Source organism: Mobula hypostoma, chromosome 22 (assembly GCF_963921235.1).
Source record: "Mobula hypostoma chromosome 22, sMobHyp1.1, whole genome shotgun sequence".
Classification (NCBI taxonomy): domain Eukaryota; kingdom Metazoa; phylum Chordata; class Chondrichthyes; order Myliobatiformes; family Myliobatidae; genus Mobula; species Mobula hypostoma.
In genome coordinates, this window is record NC_086118.1 from 54,713,216 (window position 1) to 54,728,975 (window position 15,760).

The following is a 15,760-nucleotide window of genomic DNA, read 5'->3' on the forward strand; positions in this document are numbered from 1 at the left end:
AGTTTTGTTTTTCTCTATTGTTGTGTATTGTGTTGTGCTGCTTCTGCAAAGTTAACAAATTACATGGCGTATGTCAGTGATATTAAACCTGATTCTGAGGCTTAAGAAATGCAGCAACTATCAAACAAAAATACAGGTATCCAGGAGATCTTCACCCCTCCTGCACCTTGCATGTTTATGTCTGCAACTGGCTGTAGTCGGCCGCGCATGTCACACCTGCCACCCTCCAAGGAAGCAGGGATAACAGGACCCATGCACTTTATCGTTCAGAAGTACCTAGAGCCTTGGTAATTTTTGTGAAATACAAGCTGCAGGACAATACGGAAAGTAAGGTTTTTTTTTGCCTGAGATTTACAAAAGAAATCAGTAAGAGAAAAAAGTTGGGAGGGAAAGCCATTACATAAGAGCAGCCCCACACTTGCAGAGGAATCGTAGAATTTGTGATTATTTGAAGTTGCAAGAGGCAACTGTAACTATCAGGAATAAGGAGAGACAAGTACAGAGGACCAACAAGCACATGTCAAGAAAGCCTTTGAAAGCGTTTGCTCTATTAATAATAAAATTATGTAAAAATAATGAAGTTGCTAAACTAATAAATTGTTGAGGCCTCAACCCATGTATTGTCTATTCTGGGCACAATACTTTAGGAAAGACCTGTCACCTTTAGAAAGTATTTTCATGAAACTATGAACTCCCTTGCATCTCTAGCAGAATGTAAAAGACCCAATGTGAATATTTTGGAGAAAGAAGCAGGAGTTGATTATGGCAAGATCTTCGTGAATCTCTTCTTGCACCATTTATGTATTTCATAATTGATTTTTATGACTTTGTGACAAAATAACAAATTCACGTCAGATGTCAGTGATAATAAATCAGGTTCTGAGGGGTCATTTTGTTTTACTCGCCTAAACTAATTAAACTCGCATAGAATTTCTCACCTTTATGAGGCGTGCCCCTATATTTTCATGTTCGTACATTACTTCACTGGTTGGCCCATCCTTCCACGCTCTAGCCTAAACCGAGGGATTAGCGGCGAGTCGCCCGTCTCCATGACGACCCGGGCGGCGGTTTGTGGAAGTGCATCATCAAGTGGCGACGGCGGCGCGAGCGGGCCGGGGTTTGAACGTTGGCGCCGGCTCAGATCGGTCGTTTTGGACTCGAGCTGTCGCCGTGGGCACGCAGGGGCGGCAGTGCCTTCTTATCCCGGCGGCGGGGTAGCTGCCGGCCCCGCCGCTCCGTCCCTGTTCGCCTCGGCGAATGTTACCGGCTCCCCGAGCCACCTGAGGCCTTCGGTCTGCGGGTAGGTGGAAATCGGACAGTCGAGTAGCGATCAATTGACCACTTGTTCGTAGTCAAGTTAGAATGGGATAAGGCGCATTTCTGGGGAAATGACAGCGAAATTAAGCAAGTAGTTTGTGACTGTCTTCACAGAAAACCTGAACGTATTAGGAAAATAATAGGTCGATGAAGGAGCATCTCAAAGAAATAAGGATTTGTTTTAAAGTAGCATTGTAGATAGCAATTAATGGAACTGAGTTAATAAATACCCAAAACCCGATCAACCTCGTTTTAGGATTTTGAAGGTACTCCAACAAGTTTTGTACTTTTGCAAGATGAATAAGAAATTGTTAATCTGTGGCGCCTACATTTCTAAACCAAGTAAACTCTATCCTCAACACAAGGGATTCTCTAGATGCTGGAAATCCAGAGGAACACACTCAAAATGCTGGAGGATCCCAGAAATTCAGGCAGCATCTAAACAGGGAAATAAACAGTTGATGTTCCAGGCTGAGATCCTTCATCAGGACTGGAAAGGATGGAAAAAGAAGCCAGAATAAGAAGATGGTGGGTGAGGGAGGAGTATAAACTGGAAGATGATAGGTGAGACCAGATGAGGGGGAGGGAGATGAAGTAAGAAACTGGGTAGTGATATGTGGAAGTGGTAAAGGGCTGAAGAAGAAATCTGACAGTGGACCATGGGAGAAAGGGAAGGAGGAAGTGAACCAGAGGGAGGCGATGGGCAGGTGAGAAGAGAAGGGGTGAGAGTGGAACCAGAATAGGGAATGGAAATAAAGAGAGAATGGGGACGAGGGAGAAATTACTGGAAGTTACAAAAATCAAAGTTCATGCCATCAGGTTGGAGGCTATCCAGATGGAATACGAGGTGTTGCTCCCCCAAATTGAGAGTGTCCTCAATGTGACACGTGAAGGATGGGATGTAGTTAAACTGAGTGACTGATACATATGAGATTATGGTCCTTGCATTCAACATCAGCAAGACATAGTGTCCTCTATCAAAGTATTGTATAGTTCTGCCCTCCTACATGCATTCATGGTGAGAACCTGGAAAACAGACCATTTCTCATCATTCATCTCTCAGCCAAGTTGGATATTGATGTAAAAATTCACTGTTGTATTCAGAGTATCAGCACAGGCTTTTATCCTAAGAGGAAGAAGATTTTATTTTATGTAGAGATACTTTGGAGATTTAGAGGAAACCCACGTGGGCATGGGGAGAAGTACAAACTCCTTACAGACTGGTGGGAATTGAACCCGGGCCACTGGTGCTGTAATAGAGTTTTGCTAACCGCTGTGGTACTGTGCTAGCCTGTTGAAGATGTTTGAAGGTTACATCAAACCCCACATGAAGCCTCTATGGCAGCTGTGTAGTAGTAAATCCCATTTTCATGGATCTTTCTGATTCTGATTTATCTCTGCAAATTTTTCCCAATTCACTGGAAGGAAAAGTGAAGGATAGTATCACAAACATGAGAAAATCTGCAGATGCTGAAAATCTAAATCAACACACACAAAATGCTGGGGGAACTCAGCAGATCAGGTAGCATCTGTAGAAAAGAGCAAACAGTCTATGTTTCAGGCCAAGACCCTTCTTCAGGACTGAAAGGGAAGGGGCAAAATGCCTGAATTAAAAGTATCAGATATGTGAGTGATGTGGCTTGCCTATCTGAGGCAAATGAAAGGCTTGGTACTGACGATGTTGGCTGTCTTCTCCCAGCCTCCATCTCCAGCACTGAATTTCATTCATTTGATTCAGTAGGCAGGCCACATCATTCACATATTGGACACTAGATACCCTAACACTGACTCCTTATTCTCAGCTTTGACATAGAAAAACAGCTGTATGCAGAAACAGGAAGTGATTCAAGGACTTTCTCAAAATTTGATGCATTATCCCCTCTGATTTTTGAGAATTCCTGCCTCCTGAGTACTCAATATGAGAAAAGCAGTTGGTATGGTACCGAGAACATGAATGCACAATTCTGGAGCATGAGAAGTATAAGCAAACAGTCCATCCTGTCACGTACCTCTTGCCCCATCTGTAGAAGAGACTATGATTCCACATTGCCTTGTCAGTAAAAACACAATGAACCAAGAGGAAGCAAGTAATCCTTGAGCTCGAGGGACTGCCTGTGAAGGAAGAGGATACACTGTTCGTCATCTCCAAAATTCCATAGATTTTAAAGTGGCTCCTGCAGATCAGAAGGTTGTAAATGTAACTGAGATGGGAAAGAAAGAGCATTTGCCTATTAGCCGGACATAAGCAGTAGGGAACATCTTGGAATCAATTAAAGGAGTGAAGGAGATGAGAGGAGATTGTTAGAGTGTACAAAGTTATGAGGAGCATAGAAAGGATAAATGCAAGGAGGCTTTTTCCACAGATGTGTGGGACTAGAAATAGAGGTCATAGATTAAAGGTGAAATATTTAAGGGGAACCTGAGGGGGAACTTCTTCACTCAGAGGGTGGTATGAGTGTGGAACAAACCGCCAGTGGTAGTGGTGTATGTGGATTCTGGTATAACATTTAAGAGACATTTGGATATGTACGTAGTTGGGAGGGCTACAGTCCAGTTATGGGTTGATGGGACTATGCAGAATTTCAGTTCGGCATGGACTAATTGGCCAAAGGGCCTGTTTCTGTGCCATAGGACTCTAACTCTATTTGGTAACTGTTAACTTAAAGAATAATAAGAATGGACAGAATCAACATGACTCTATGAAAGGGAAATGATATTTGACAGATATGTTGGTTCTTGATGTTGGTCAATGAGTCAATAGGTAAATCCAAGAAAAAAACTGATCATTTTCTGGTTATTGGGCTGTGACCAGCAGAGTGCTGGTGATATTGGCACTGCCGGCCCCAGATGTCACAAACATTGAAAGTAGTTGATAATTTTTTTTTCTCGATTAGTATTTGCAATGCTTGGGTTGCTTAGGGTAAGTTTGCAGAGGCTATAGGGTTCTACCTGTTGGAATTCAGAAGAAAGGGAAGAGTATTTGTTTGACACATACAACATTTGATGCATCTTCATAAGTAGATGTGTGTGGTGGGGGTTGCTAGGATGTTTCTTCTTGCAGGATAATAGGTATTACTAATTTAAAAATGAGGGATAGCACATTTTAGGTAGATAAGATTTAACTTTTAGATCATAATACCAGAGAGATAGGAGCAGAATTAGGCGATTCAGCCTGTTGAGTACGCATCACCATTTCATCATGGTTTATCATCACTCACATCAGTATGTTGTGGAATATGTGTGTGTGTGTGGGTATATGTATGCATATATGTATACGTATATGCCCTCTCTTTTGCTTTTATGTTGTTTTTGACTTCCCTTGTCAGCCATGGATGCACCTTCCTGCCTTTAGAATACTTTTTATCCTGTGCTTTCCAGATTTCTCCAAAAAACTCTAGCCATTGCTATTCTGTTGTCAACCCTGCAAGTGCTCCCTTCCAATCAACTTTGGCCAGTTCCTCTCATGCCCCTGTAATTCCCTTTACTCCATTGTAATAGTGATGCATCTGACTTTAGCTTATTCCTCACAAGTCTAAACCTAAGGGTTCCTTTACCTTAAGCTCCCTATTCAAATCTGGTTCATTGCACATCACCCAATCCAGAATGGCCTTTGCCCTAGTAGGCTGAACCACAAGCTGCTCTAAAACGGTATCTTGTATCCATTTTACAAACTCTATCTCTTAGGATCTAGAACCAACCTAATTTTCTCAGTCTACTTGCGTATTGAAATCCCCCAACTATCATCACATCAGAATCAGAATCAGGTTTATTATCACTAGCATGTGACGTGAAATTTGTTAACTTAGCAGCAGTTCAATGCAATATATAATATAGAAGAGAAAAAAAACTAAACTAAAATAATAATAAATAAACAAATAAATCAATTACAATATACATATATTGAATAGACTTTTAAAAAACGTGCAAAAAACAGAAATAGTATATCTTAAAAAAAGTGAGGTAGTGTCCAAGGATTCGATGTCCATTTAGGAATCAGATGGCAGACGGGAAGAAGCTGTTCCTGAATCGCTGAGTGTGTGCCTTCAGGCTTCTGTACCTCCTACCTGATGGTAACAGTGAGAAAAGGGCATGCCCTTGGTGCAGAAGGTCCTTAATAATAGACACTGCCTTTCTGAGACACCACTCCCTGAAGGTGTCCTGGCTCGTACCCAAGATGGAGCTGACGAGATTTACAACCCTCTGCAGCTTCTTTCAATCCTGTGCAGTAGCCCCTCCCCCCCTCCGCATATCGGAAGGTGTTGAATTGTGGGTGGAGCTAAGGAAGTGCAAGGGTAGAAAGGCTCTGATGGCAGTGATATACAGACTCCCAAGTGATAGTAAAAATGTGCTCTACAAATTACAATGGGAGATAGAAAATGCATGTCAAAAGGGCAAAGTTACGATTGTCATGGGACAATCTAGACAATCTATACTAGACAGGTATATGGAAGAATTTAAGGTGGAGGGTTATATGGGAGGCAGGGTTTAAGGGTCGGCACAACATTGTGGGCTGAAGGGCCTGTACTGTGCTGTACTGTTCTATGTTCTATGAGAATTTTAAAGATGCAGGTAAATTTGGAAAACCAGGTTGGTCCTGGATCCCAAGAGGAGGAATTTCTAGAATGCCTGCGAGATGGCTTTATTGAGCAGCTTGTGGTTGAACCCACTAGAGGATCAGATATTCTGGACTGGCTGTTGTGCAATGAACCGGAATTGAGAAGAAAGCTTAAGGTAAAGGAACCCTTAGAGGGTAATGATCATATATGATAGAATTCAACATGCAATTTGAGAGGAGAAGCTAAAATCAGATATATCAGTATAGTGGATTAAAGGGAATTACACAGAGGCATGAGAGAAACGCTGGCCAAAAGTGATTTGATAGGAACACTGGCAGGGATGATGGCAGAGCAGCAATGGCTGGAATTTCTGGGAAAAATTTATAATAAAAAAAAATATATATATGTGAGGGGACATGTAATAGAGCAAAAATTAGTGGGAAGTTAGAAGATTGGAAGCTTTTATAAACCAGCAGAAAGCAACTAAAAAAGTAATAAAGAAGGAAAAGATGGAAAAAGAAAATAAACTAGCCAATAATATTAGAGAGGATACCAAAAGTTTCTTCAGAGATATATATAAAGTGTGAAGGAGAGGCATGTGTAACCAATTTAACCAATTTCCCCCTGGGATCAATAAAGTATGACTATGACTAGATGTTGGGTCGCTGGAAAATGATGCTGGAGAGGTAGTAATTGGGGACAAGGAAAGAGGAGACGAACTGAATAAGTATTTTACATCAGTCTTCACTGTGGAAGACAGTAGCAGTATGCTGGAAGTTTGAGACTAGCGGGGGCAGTAGTGTATGAAGTTCCCATGACTAGGAAGAAGGTTGTTGGGGAACTGAGAGGTCTAAAGGTAGATAAGTCACCTGAACCAGATGGTATACGTCCCAGGGTTCTGAAAGAGATGGCTGAAGAAATTATGAAGGCATTCATAATGATCTTTCAAGTATCACTAGATTCTGGAATGATTCTGGAGGACTGGAAAACTGTAAATGTCACTCTACTCTTCAAGAAGGGAGAGAGGCAGAAGAAAAAATTATAGGCCAATTAGTCTGACCTCAGTGGTTGGGAAGATGTTGGAGACAATTGTTAAGGATGTGGGTTCGGTGTAGATCTGCCTCTCTACCAGAGGACTTTAGGTTCAGACCCAGGGAATAATTGTCAAAAACAATTTACTTAAAATTACATCCTTTTTATTAGCAAGCTTGTGTTGCTCAGTAGAACTTCAGAGCTGGGGAAAATCTGCAAATCAAGTGAGCACCCGAGTACTATCAGGAGCTGCTGCTGTACATCCATTATCACATACATACTTTGATAAGGGTACACAGTGCAGCTTTCTCATGCAACGAATACTTTTTGTTCATGCATTATTCTCACAGCACGACTTTTCAATCTGCCAATAAGTCAGTTAGGTTTTAGCCCTTTTCATTCTGCATATAGTTCCTCATCGGGATAGTTGGAAGCATGTGATAAAATAGGCTATAGTCAGCATAGTTTCTTTTAGGGAAAACCTTGCCTGACAAATCTGTTGGCTTTCTTTGAAGAAATAACAAGCAGTATAGACAAAGGAGAATTGGCGGATGTTGTGTACTTGGATTTTCAGAAGGCCTTTGACAAGGTGCCACACATGAGGCTTTGTGGCAATTTAAGAGCCCATGGTATTACAGGTAAGATATTAGCAAGGATAGAGCATTGGGTGACTGACAGGAGGCAAAGAGTGGTAATAAAGGGAGCTTTTTCTGGTTGGCTACCGTTGACTAGTGTTTTTCCACAGGGGTCTGTGTTGGGACCACTTTTTACGTTATAGGTCAATGATTTGGATGATGGAATTGATGTTTTTTTGGCCAAATTTGCAGACAATACGAAGATAGGTGAAGGGGCAGGTAGTTTTTAGGAAATAGAGAGGCTGAAGGACTTGGATTAGGAGAACGGGCAAAGAAGTGGTAGATGGAATACAGTGCTGGGAAGTGTGTGGCCATGCACTTTGGTGGAAGAAATAAAAGCACAGACTACTTTCTAAAGTGAGAGAAAATTCAAAAATCAGATGTGCAAAGGGACAAGGGAGTCCTTGTGCAGGATTCCCTAAAGGTTAATTTGCAAGTTGAGTTGGTGGAGAGGAAAGCATCTGCAGAATTCCTGTTGAAAGCAAATTCAATGTTAGCATTCATTTCGAGAGGACTAAAATACAAAAGCAATGTTGAGGCTGTATAAGGTACTGGTAAGGTCTCATTTGGAGTATTGTGAGCAGTTTTGGGCCCCTGATCTAAGAAAGGATGTGCTGACATTAGAGAGGTTTCAAACAAGGTCTACAAAAATAATTCTGGGATTGAAAGCTTTGTCATATGAGGAACGTTTGTTGGCTCTGGGCATCTACTCACAGGGTTTCAGACGAATGAAGGGTGACCTCCTTCAAATCTAGTGAATGTTGAAAAGCCTCATTAGAGTGGATGCGGAGAGGATGTTTCCTATGGTGGGGAAGTCTAAGACCAGAGGACACAGCCTCAGAATAAAGTGGTGTTCTTTTAAAACGGAGATAAGGATAAATTTCTTCAGCCAGATAATGGCGAATCTCTGGAATTTGTTGCCACAGGCGGCTATGGAGGCTAAGTTATTCGTCATATTTAAGGTAGAAATTGATAGATCATTGATTAGTCAGGACACAAAGGGATATAGGGGTGGGGTGGGGGAGAAGGCAGGAGATTGGGGGTGAAAGGGAAAATGAATCAGCCACGATGAAATGGCAGAAAATAATTGATGGACCAAATGGCCTAATTCTGCTGCTATATTGTATGGTCTTGCGGTTTTTTTGTTTCATTGACTTGGTATCTTAAATATAAGGTTTTCTAATTTTTAGGTATTGAAAGAATTGCAGTATTAGGAATTGATACCGAGATAAAGAACAGACTTGATACTATTGAATGGTGGGGGAGACTCACTCCTGTTTCTTACGTACATAATTATTGGCTTAAGTTTATTTTATTAGGAATATACTATAACATCATCTTGATTTTTATTTTGCTAGTTATTGTAATCTATCCTATTGTAAATAGTGCACCAATTTTTGTTGATTAAGTAATGTTTATGTCAGTGTTCATTGATTAGTCAAGTGAGATGGCGGTATGCAGTCACAAAAGCCTTTTCTTTCTTTTGCATTTGGACTTTGTAGATTTCTGTGCTGGCCTAGAATGCTTAACTGTTCTAAAAATATGTGTTTCTGTTGATGATGTGATACAGAACAAACATTGTATTGCCATATCCCCCTGAAGATTGCTCCATAGGGGGAATAAAGCAGCACTGTAACTACATGTTTTCTTCTAATTATTCAGTATTTATAAATAATTAAACTAATTTTTCTATAAATATGCATTGTAACAAAAAGATGTGCGTTCTCACGGTATTTTTATCCAGTTGGTGGGTCTATTGTAACGACATTCATGACTTTGATGCCCGCTTGTTTACTCAGTAAATACGGAATACTGTGAAAATCTGATCAGTCTGTGAAGCAATGTGAAAGTACGCAGCGAAGAATGTAATTAGAGAGCATATACTTGGAAAGCAGACTTTATGCATGTCCCTTACTCCAACCTCTGCTGTAGTTTGGAGTTTGAAGAAAGAATCCTTTAATTTATTTTCCATTTATCTGATACCTAAAGCTCCAACTGTCAGCTTTGAAATTTATAAGATCCTGATCTGTTCAACAATGTAAGTCTTTGGATTTAGATCATAAGACATAGGAGCAGAATTAGGCCATTCAGCTCATTGTATCTGCTCCACCATTCCATCATGATTTATTATCCCTTTGAACTCTATTCTCCTGCCTTTTGCCTATATCCTTTGATGCCTGTACTAATCAAGAACCTATCAACTTTTATTTTAAATATAACCAACGACTTGGCCTCTACAGATGTCTGTGGCAATGAATTCCACAGATTCACCACATTCTGGCTAACGACATTCCTCCTCAGCTCTGTTCTACAGTTTTTATGATTTACTATATTGATACTGACCATAGTTCTTACTAGGATTGGAAGGTAAGTACCACACCTAGCTATGAAATGATAAAGATTAGCTTTTATTTGTCACGTGTACATCAAAACATTGAAACATACAGTGAAAGTGTTGTTTTGCATCAACAACCAATGTAGTCTGAGATGTTCTGCAGGCAGCCTGCAAATGTCACACTCCTGGCACCAACATAGCATGCCCACAACTTACTGAACCTAACCCATAAATCTTTAGAACATGGGAGGAAACTGGAGTCACCGGAGGAAACCCATGCAGTCACGGTGAGAATGTAGAAACTCCTTATAGACAGCAGTGGGAATTGAACCCTGATCTTACAGCTAGCACTGTGAAGCATTACGTTAACTGCTATTCTGCCATGTCGTCCTCTCCACTAGGAGTTATATACCGGGAATGAGTATTCCTAGTAAAGACTACTTATTGTTGATTCTTTCAAGAATTAAGCTAATATCAAAAAAACTTGTTTTGTTGTGGTCGGTGTATGCTGAACTGTGGGATTATTTGAATCTTTTCTGTTTTCTCTGACACTACTTGGCAATGTGATATCATCCCATTGAGTGCATGTAGTATTTTGATTCTTTCAGTGTTGTCCCATGGAAATTTTTTTTCCCCTTTTTGATTGAGGTTTCATTAGCCAGCCCTTCTTCTGATAAGGGAATCTTATACCACAGCTCCAATTTCCGACCCAGTCCTAATATTTGTTGATTCCTTTAGAATCCAGGAGGGTTGAATTCCGTCTGACTCAGCTGTGAATTTCTCAGCAATTTAAGTTCAAGTTCAAATTTATTGTCGTAGACCTACATGTACTGGCTATAAGTGCTACGAAAATGAGGCTTTTTGCAGCAACAGCATAATAGATTACAATTATTAGTTAACATAAACTTAAACTGTCATAAATTATACATAACTTACATAACTAAATAAACGTAAAATATTGTCTAAGGTAGTGTTGGTTTTTCAGGTCAGTTCAAGACCCTGATCGCAGTGGTGAAGTGAACCTTGAAGTCTGTGTCTTAAGGCTCCTGTACTTCCTGTTGATGGCAGAATTGAAAAGATGGCATGGCCTGGACTTTGGGGATCTTTGGTGATGATGGAAAAAATACACCCAAGTCCTGTGGCCTGGTTCATATGCAAAGAATGGCCACTTCCCTCACTATTAGTAGGGGAATTGAAGTTTAGACAACTGGACCCTACTACAAAACAGATTATGTGTTTCAGAGATTGATCATCTTAATTAAAATTAATGTTCCATAGAGTACTTCAGGAAATCTAGCATTAAAAGTTTTCTTCCATTTTCTGGGCTTACTGAAGTATTTGTTCTGGTAGTCAAAGGATCCCATTTTCTACTCAGAAGCATGTTTATTTTCCACTTTTGTTGGCATGCTTATGATCATTGACTCATCACACGTACCCGGGCCCTCTCATTTGTTGCAATGGCTAATTAATGTTCATTTTTTTAACTCTTTGCTTTCCAGAGTAACATTGTATATAACTAGGAGCACTAATTTTTTGGTATTGGTCTATTATTGTTACATAAACTGAGATACAGTGAAGCATCTTTATTTGCCTGCCATCTAGTCAGATCAAGCCGTACATTACTATGTAAAGGTAGTAAAAACAAAAACAGAATGCAGAATATAGTATTGGAACAACAGAGAGTGCAGTGCAGGTAAACAGATAAGGACATAGTGAGATGGATTGGGAGATTAAAAGTCCATTTCTAGTTTATGAGAGATCTGATATAGATCTCTTTTGGCTCTTGAACTAAAGTATTTAGGTAGCAAATTTCAAAGTAAATTTATTACCAAAATGCACATGTCACCATATACTAGCCTGAGACTGAGACACGAGTGAGGGATGAGGGTTGGAGGAATATGTTCTAATTGGAAGTAAAATGGCCAATAAGCATTATCTTAGTATGCTTTCCCAAATGCACAGTAGATGACTGAAGCTAAAGATAACCACTTCTGTTTCTAAAAAAAAATCCAGGTGGTTTATTGTCAGTTGAGCAAATTTCTGTTTCAGTTTTAGTGATTTACCAATCTGAAAGCAGCATCTGTACACTTAACAGCTTACTGAGGGTAAAAAAAGACTAGTTTGGGAATTCTAAATTATTTCACTTCCTTAACGAGCCCTTTATGGCTAATGATTTATCATGCTAAGAAATTTGAGGATTTTTTTTGTCAGGAAAATGATTACCAATGTGCAATGTGTGTTTATGTTACAGATTTAGTGTAACTTGCCACACGTGTAAGGAGCCCAGCTTTCAGCTGCTGAATTTGAGCATCTTAACAAAATATCTAGAAGGTTCAAAGTCATCCATGACATTTAAAAAAAACTTTTTGATGTCCCAGTGGAATTCTTTTTCACAATGATAGCAAATTTAAAATGGTCTCTTGCATTCTAGAGTCAGATGACTCAGAATTTTTTGTACTGCTTCAGGATTGTTGTGTCCTTTAAACATTACTGCTTCTGTTTTCTTGGACTGCTAATCAAAAATTAAGATTCAGATATTCTGAAACTATTTCATCTGCCCCATTTTTGGTATTGGTTCCAGTTCCCACTTTGGTCAGAAGCAAAGCTTGGTATCCTCTGTCAAGCTTCAAAAGGGTAGCCATCACACTGGTGCCCAAAAAGAGCAGCCTCAACGACTATCGATCAGAAGTACTCACAACTACAGTAATGAAGTGCCTCGAGAGGTGGATTATGGGTAAGATTAATTCCTACCCGAGCAAGGACCTGTACCTGCTGCTGTTTGTTTACTGCCACAACAGGTCTGCAGTGGATGAAATGTCGCTGGCTCTCCACTCTGCTTTGGAGCATCTAAACAGCAAAACATGTATCAGTCTGCTGTTTATTGATTACAGTTTGGCATTCAGTAGCATTATCCCCACTGAGCTAATCACTAAGCTTTTAAACCTGGGCCTCTGTACGTCCTCTGCACTTCGACTTCCGCATCAGGAGACCACAGTCAGTACAGATCGGTGATAATATCTCCTAGCTGACCCTCAACACAGGTGCACCTCAGGGATGCATAAATATCTCACTGCTCCACTCTTTCCATTCCATGACTGTGTGACTAAGCACAGCTAAAACACCATTTGTAAATGCACAGATGACCCCACTGTTGGTAAAATCTCAGGTGGCAATGAGGAGGTGTATGGGAGTGAGAGGAAATGGCTGATTGAGAGGTGTTGCAACAACAATCCTGCACTCAACATCAGCAAGTCTAAGGAATTGATTGTAGATTTTAGAAAAGAGAAGTCAGTCGAATACACATCAGTCCTCACTGAAGGGTCAGTGGTGGAAAGATGAGCAGCTTCAAGTTTCTGGCGTCACCATCATCTTGGGCTGAACACATTAATGCAATCATGAGGAAGGCACAGCACTTCATTAGGAGTTTGAAGAAATTTGGTACATCACTAAAGACTAACAGATTTCTACAGATGTACTGTAAGAGCATTCTGATTGGTTGTATCACTGTCTGGTATTGAGGTTTAGGATTGAGATGTGTGGGATTGCAGCAAGTTTCAGAGAGATGTACACTCAGCCAGCTCCAAATGTTCACAACCTTCCTCACCGCTGAGGACATCTTCAAGAGTTGATGCCTCAAGAAGAAAGCATCCATTGTTAGGGTCACCATCTGGCACATACTTTCTTCTTGTACAGCTGTTTGGGAGGAGGTAAGTAAGCCTGAAGACCCACACTCAAAATTTCAGGAGTATCTTCTTTGTCATCAGATTTTGAAACGTCCACAAACACTACTTTGTTGCTCCTCTTTTTCCAACAGATTCTGATTCTCAATTAGTTTATTATCATCTCTACTGAGGTACAATGAAAAACTTGTCTTTCATGCTGTCCATGCAGATCAAATCATTACAACAATGAACTAAGGTCATGAATGTAGAGTTAAGTATTAAAGTATAGAGAAAGTGCATTGCAAGTAGACAGTAAGGTGCAAGGTCACAACATGGTAGATTGTGACGTTAAGAGTGTGTTTTATCGTACAAGGGAACCTTTCATTAGTCTTACAACAGCGGTATAGAAGCTGGCCTTGAGTCTACTGGTACATGCATTCAGGCTTTTTTATCTTCTGCCTGATGGAAAGCAGGAGAAGAGAAAATGTCCAGGGTGGGTGACGTCTTTGATTATGCTACCTGTTCCACTGAGGCAGCAAGAAAGTATAGAGTTGGAGATAGTTCCCATATGACCTGGTCTTATCACAACTGGTTGTTTTCAAAACAGACTGACCTCATGATTTTGTTTCTTTGTTTGTCATTTGCAGATATGACAATTTTAATTATCTGTCTAAAAGCTAGCCTCACATCTTGCATTCTCTGGGAAGTCCAATTCATCTAAAACCTGTTGTCTGTATCAAAATTTTAAATCATTCCTTGTTCTTTGGTTCATTGCCTTTTTAAAATTACTGTTCAGTACTTACGGATGCTTTTCTACATTAAAGAGTACGTTTTTTTAAGAGTGTGTTCTATTTGGAGTTAATTTCAGTACGGTATTTATTTTGGATCACATGATTTGTAAAAGCACACAGATGTTTTTGGAACTGCTGCTGGAATTTAAAGCTAGCACAAAAATTATCAAATGTTGTCAAGATGCAAAGAATTGGTAGTACATCATTTCTGATTGATTGATGATCCATTTCCTTGTATTGATATACATAAGGTAGCAATTCAGCTGGAGCAAAGATGCATTGCTATTTAAGGAGTGACTTTGAATAGCTGTCTTGTGTACACTAAAACTGCAGTACTGCTGCTCTCTGGTGGTGGAAACTGATCCTCTGTTTTTAAAGTTTCAAAGGTTTCAATACCATTAAAATGTGATGGGTCAGCTTTACAATAGTTTGCATATTTTATCTAACTTAATTAATTTCCTTTATTATTAATTTGGTAGTCTCTTGGCTCCTGCTCACAGTTAGATCTAATTAATAGAAAGCTATTTAGGATAATCAGAATCAGGTTTAATATCAAACAACAGGAATTCTGCAGATGCTGGAAATTCAAGCAACATACATCAAAGTTGCTGGTGAACGCAGCAGGCCAAGCAGCATTTGTAGGAAATGTCGACCGCACCTCTTCCTACAGATGCTGCTTGGCCTGCTGCGTTCACCAGCAACTTTGATGTATGTTGCTCAGGTTTAATATCATTGGCATATGTTGTGAAATTTGTTGTTATGCGGTAGCAATACATTGCAAATATAATAATAGAAACTGCAAATTATTATGTCAGCAGATTCATAGATGACTTTTGAGTTGTGCCTAGCCAGCTATGATAGAGCATTGGGCTAGGTATACATCTTTGAAGTGCACCATTGTTGATTATCAGTGAGGTGGAGATGTCATTTCTGATCCACACAGTCTGTGGTCTTCTGGTGAGGAAGTCAAGGATCCAGTCGCAGAAAAAGGTACAGAGGTGCAGGGTTTGGAGTTTTTTGATCAGAACTGTAGCAATGATTGTATTTAAACAGTGAGCTGTAGTCAGTTGACAGCAGCCTGATGTAAGTATTAGAAGTGTCCAGGTGATCCAAGGCCACATGAAGAGCCAATGAGATCACATATGCTGTATGCCTTTTGTGGCAATAGGCAAATTGCAGTGGAATTGTGATTTGCATATTGTCAATATGCTGCTTTCACGGAGCTGGCTCTAATGTTGTTTCCTGGAAATGAGTTTTAATTAAGAGATGCAAGCTGGAATCTGTGCTAGGTTGGGCTAGCTCTCCTGTCAGAGTTGCTCTCCAGTGTTCGCCCTGGAAGATAAGTTGGATTGTCTTCGTCTGCAGCTTACCCAGCATGAGATGAGCTGAATTGCCTTTGTCAGAGGCCGAGCCAGTGTGAGACGAGGAATTG

The 15,760-nt window shown here is 40.1% G+C and overlaps 1 protein-coding gene across 4 annotated transcripts in view; it reads left to right on the forward strand.

The window, feature by feature from the left end:
• Window positions 1–1,103: 1,103 nt before the first annotated feature.
• The window catches only part of cep112 (centrosomal protein 112), a 553,075-nt gene continuing 538,418 nt past the window's right edge, over window positions 1,104–15,760 (forward strand). For all 4 annotated transcript variants that reach the window (XM_063030627.1, XM_063030631.1, XM_063030630.1 and 1 more), the window contains exon 1: window positions 1,104–1,300. The gene's annotated coding sequence lies outside the window, so the exon portion shown is untranslated. The remainder of the gene's footprint in view (window positions 1,301–15,760) is intronic.